Genomic DNA, 6075 nt, shown 5'->3' with positions numbered 1-6075 from the left:
CACGACACTCGTCGTCACCCATTGATCAATCAATTATAAATATCTCAATCATACAGATGGACAGTAACAATCTGAATAGCTTAGTGATGACGTCTCGGAGCGCGAAACTGAGTAACCTGCGTTCTAATCCCACAGGGAGCATCAGTTCACTTAAGATCACAGGTTTGTTTTGCTGTCAAGTGTCAGAGTTTCCTACCAACTACTTCCAACTATCTAACAAAATACAAGCATAAACAGTAGTTACGTTATCTCTATAATTCAACCAAAGGTGTCAAAATTTATCAACATATGTTAATCCACACACAGTAAGCCCTAACTGACTACTGTGCAAGATTTTCTCTCTTCAGTTCAAGCATTTAACCTGTAATCTATAGATCTCAGGTTTAAATCTTAATACTGTTACAAAGGTTTAGGCGATCAGCTAGTATCGCTAGCTTCTATAATATTCATCGTTACACGTTAGATGAATAATACTTTTATTTTGGTCGTCTATTTTACAGGTACTAGTTACTGATTCTATTCATTGAGTTGTAAATTCCCAACTGAATTACTATTTCACTAGATTCTACACTTCTTTATTCAGACATTTCGTTCGCCAATTTCGGTACATGATAAAAATATTATATATGGCCGAAGTCTATGCAATGTAAATGATCATAAATTTTTTTAGCAGGAATTATTTAACATAGTAAAGAATAAAAATGAGAGAGTTCTCAAGATTTTCCTATTTAATTTACTCAATAAACCATATTTCTTTGCATGAATCTTTGATTAGAAGCGGAGAATTATTCTTAGTAGGTTTTGAGCGAAATTATTTCTTGCACATCACTATTACACAGTGTAGCTGAAATCAGTCAGTCAATTATGAGCAACACAGAACCTGATACATGTGCCAGTCTGTCCAATTCACCATACCAAATCAGTATAATTAAATTAAATTATCAAGAGAGATGATAGAGTAGTAAAAGTAGTAATATCATCATTGGTAATAGAAAAGTTTATGCATAGACAATATGGTTCGAGATAAAAAGAATGGATTGGCGGAACCTAAAGCATAGTTCTCCAAGTTTCCGCTCTATACAGTAGAACTGTCTTGACGTTTGTGATATGATGGAAAGAAAAGTCAATTTTCGATTGATTTACTCATTATGAGTTTTGTTCAAGACTACTTCCGTTTTGATTCAATGTGATGATTATTCAGTGTAGTATTTGTTTTTCTTTTCTCATATGATATTTTCTTCTGTATAATATGCGATATTCTTGTATTCCATTGACATGAACTATGCTCTGTATGTGATTTGTTATAACTCTAAGTATGTTTCATATATGTGAATTACATCCTAATTTTAGTCAAAATGGGTGTGCAATCAATATATAATTGAGTGTATTTTCTACTAGAATCGTCGCCATCGTACTTTGCGGTTAATAAATCGTCACTTATACCAGTCTATGTGTTCTTACTTTCGCGTCGTGGGAATTGCAGAGTTCCCTCGTTCCGAGTATAAGTGATAAACGTTTCCGACATAACAATCAGCGACGACCAGATGCAAAAAGTAGCATTAAAAGAGCCAATATAATAAGCATTCAAACGACAAGTTATAACAGTTTGTATTTAAAGTTCTGAATTTGGTGTTAGTTGACAGTTGTTTTGAGTTCCAGATGTCCTTCAGTTGTAGATATACTGCTCTTGCTTCGCCGATCCGCGCTTTCACATCTGCATCAGATGCACCGTGTTCATCAACTATGCTGCCGAGATATATAAAGATTTTTACATCTTCCAAATCTCCATCAAGTGTGATTCGATGGATGCATGCTGTATTGTATTGGAGAATCTTGCTTTTCCCTTTGTTTATGTTGAGACATACTGTTACTGAGGCTGCTGCTACATTGGTCGTCTTCTCCTGCATTTGTTGTTACGTGTGCGATAGACGAGCCAGATCATGTGCGAACTCTAGATCATCCAGCTGCATCCTAGCTGTCCACTGTATCCCATGCTTCTCCCAGATGTTGACGTCCTCTTGGTCCAGTCGATCACCAGGAGAAAGGGTGAGAGTAAGCAACCTTGCCTGACACCGGTCTTTACTTCGAACGAGTTTGTTAATTGTCCTCCATGCACGATTTTGCAGTTTAATCCATCATAGGAATTCCTTATGATATTGACTATCTTCTGAGGTACGCCGTAGTGTCGAAGAAGCTTCCATAGTGTTGTTCTGTCCACGCTATCAAATACTTTTTCGTAGTCAATGAAGTTGATGTAGAGTGATGTATTCCATTCATTTGATTGTTCCACAATGATCCGTAGAGTTGCGATTTGGTCTGTACACGATCTATCGTTATGGAATCCTGCCTGTTGGTCTCAATGTTGGGCGTCTACGTAGTCGTTCATTCTGTTTAACAATACCCTGTTGAAGACTTTTCCTGGTATTGAGATAAGAGTAAGTGAACTACAAGAACATCCATAACCCGCGTTTTAAAAAGTGGTAACAGATGTCATGCTAGTTCATTGGTTTAGAGGCAAAGAGGGTTCGTGGATGTACACTGTTGCGAGTTCCATACTAGGGTGAGGCATATGTCTAGGGCTTTCTGGTTTCTAGTACTGATCTAGCTAAAACTAAGAAAATGTCATATTGTTTAAACCTTGGTATTGATCGAATCCTACCAATCAACTTGTAATGTAACCGCTTGACACTATTTTATTGATATTGGACAGCTGTAGGCAAACTGCAAGAAGCACTGGGCACATGTCTCATGGTATTTGACACTAGTTAGCTTGAATCACTAAGTGATTAACATTTCTGACTGTGATACTCACTGAAGACAACTGGGATCTCAAAGACCATAATTTCCCCCATAGATTCCGGATAAACTTTACTGACGAGTTCCAAGAAAAAAAATCCTACGTCCAGGGTCCTTTAGCGACTACCTCCTAAATCCCTAATATCTAACGCTTGAGAATACGAACTTAACTACTTGTTCATATAAGCCACAATTATCTATTTCAAACTGCTTCTTTATACAATTAGGTGGTTAGAAAAGTAAGACTAATATCAATAACAAACATCACTTTCATTCATAAAAGTCATCTAATCTTACATTTTGTTGTCCTTTCAATTTGTTCAAGATGTTTTTGTTTATTTGCGTTTTCTTTATCGTCTCTGTCATCAAGCGTACAATTGCATAGTGGGATTTATTTTCCATACACATATGACTCATTATTGTCTGTCCATATTAGATGAATCTACCTGATTTGTTTCACTTCAAAAAGTACAGTTTGTGTGTTTGTATCTTCAAATAAAAATACATTGTAGTTTGGTTAGTTAGTTAGATAGTTGGCCTAGAAAGATCATATTCCCCCCCCCGTGTTAATTCTACTGAAATTAATATACGGGCTATATATTGAAATAAGACTATTTCAATTTATGAGTGAAAAGTAATGCAGAAACTCTACAGTTCACATCAGATAAAGACTTCGTGTTCTGGCCTATGTAAAAAGATTAGACCGTATTTTATTCTAAATGCTTCAAGGGATAGATGGCTAAGTTTGTAGATTATCATATAGCACGTTTTCTGTACATATTTGCTTTACCGGCAAATTGTGTCCTGTATGTTCAAAACAATTAAGCTTCATATTAGGAGATATGAAATTCAGATTGTTTTTTCGAGAACCTACCATCAATCTATTCGTTTATATGATAACCATTTTCGAACTATATCATTGACACGATTGACTGAAATCAATAGTAGAAAATCTAAGATTAAAGAGTAAAGATGTACTTTAATCTCCACTGGAATGTAATGGAAGTAATATCTTTACTATGGATGTGAGTTATCTAATTACCCCATGGGTTTTCATCAATAAGGTTTTAAAAGCATGGAGCTAATACAACTAAAACAGCTCATAAAATGGCTGTGGATCATCAAACTTAAATATTGATTCTTTTGGTTTTCAAATCTCCAAAACCACTACTGCTAGGCTAGTTTTAGTTTCCATATCCCTCAAAAAGAAATATCATTTCATGTAAGGAACCAGGAAAACATGACATCCCACATACTTCTAACAGCCTTAAGATCCTTAGCATTAAGCACTTAAGAGTACACATTCCAATCTGTTTCATTTGGTTCACACTATCCATGGTAAATAACCTGTCCTCATTCTCTTCACTTAATTAGCTCCATAGATCAAGTGAAATTGAGCAAAATTATTTAGTTTTAAAATGCAAAAAGCCCTATAAACCTAATTGATAATATGAATATAGTAAAATCTAAAGATCATTTAATTCATGAGTGAACACTACTGAAAAGATTTAGATTAGAAAGCAATAGGTGTTTATTATTTCTAATCTACACTAAAAGTTTAATTATTATTGTTAGTTCATCAAAAATGATTTGACAATTGTTGATTTCACTTATTGAAATCATGATTCAATTGAAGCTAGACCACCATGAATGCCGAGGAGTCCCATACTAGGACGAAACGGCCGGCTCACTGGTCTAGTTGGTTAAGCGCTTGGTGCGAGACTGATAGGTCCTGGGTTCGAATTTCGCGGGGTGCGAGATCGTAGATGTACACTGCTGAGGAGTCCCGTACTAGGATGGAACGGCCGTTCGGTGCTTCCAGGTTTTCCATGGTGCTTTAGCTTCAATTGACTCATGATTCCAGTCAGGGAAATTTCTAAAATCTCCACAACATCCCTTCTGATAATTGTTGATTTCTTCATAAACTATCAGGTGGAATTTACCATAACTCAATCGTCCTTCAAATGTTCATGTTGAATAATGACATTCCGATTCATATATCGACCAGTTTATTTAGATTAACCAATCCATATGGTCAGATGATCTTACTCTATCTTTCCTTATTTAATTGTATTTAAATATATTGTCATTAATCCTTGAATGTTGTGCCAGAAATATAATTTAGTTACCGAGAGAACACACACATGAAAAAAACAAACAAAAAACCCAATTTAAAATCCATATAACGATAATGTTATTTCCGATTCATGTTGTATATTCAATCAAAATATAAAATCACAACCTTATTCAATTAAGAAATATTATTACTTTTTTTCAGAAAAAAAAAAGATTATCTCCTGTAGAGTTGAATGTAATAATAATAATGTAAATTGAATCACATGTTTATCAAGACATTCAAAGTCATATAACTGAAATTAGAAACTAGTATGATACAGACATCTAAGCGAGGAAACACAAAGAACATCACAAGTGCGTAGGAAGTAAATTTAAATGAGCACTGAATAAAGTACATACATTGATTGTTGTTATGTACGTTGTGTGTTATAGTGTTATTTGTAATTTATTTATTTATTTCAATTCGATTTAATTACAATCAATTAACAATATCCTGCTAATTCTTATATAATTCATAAATGAGTATATAGAGCTGTGGGTGTTATATATTCTCTCACAAATATCTTAATGATGTCTAATAATTATATTATTTATAACTCCTTTCAGAGTATCACATTTTCCACAAACCAATTAAAGTTAAACAATCTCGATAGGAATTTTACAGATGTGATTCACCGATCCTGGATATGAAAAAAAAAATCTTTTTTTGTTGTTCAAAAGATGGACTATAACTATCAGTGAAATCCAAGATATCCGTTTAGTTCTATTTGGAACACTTCATGTGATTATATTCCCATCCCAGTGTTAATATTCACATTTAGACTTGAACCTAGCCCCTTTCTCTTCAAACGCCCAATGTATTATCCACAGAGAGACACTAAATTCAAATAGCCCACTAACCTACGGGACAGGTATGAATTTAATTTAATTCTTATAGGTTTGAATGATCTTGAATAGACATATCCCAATTTAAACTTGCCGAAATTTAATCAAGAGTATCAACAATAGGATGATTCTAATACTTATAAACTAAATTAATACCTTTTGAAGTTTTTATTTGGGTCTGACTTTATCTAGAAAATCAGTGCGAACTAAATAGCACTGAACATCTATTTTACTTTAGCTTAAGACTACTGAAGAGGGTGTACTCACAATTTCAACACAAATCAAACCCAGGACATTCAAGTTTCACAAACGAGCGCT

Source organism: Schistosoma haematobium, chromosome 4, assembly GCF_000699445.3.
Source record: "Schistosoma haematobium chromosome 4, whole genome shotgun sequence".
NCBI classification, from domain to species: Eukaryota; Metazoa; Platyhelminthes; class Trematoda; order Strigeidida; family Schistosomatidae; genus Schistosoma; species Schistosoma haematobium.
The sequence above is the reverse complement of the archived record's forward strand: the minus strand, read 5'-3'. Positions refer to the sequence as shown.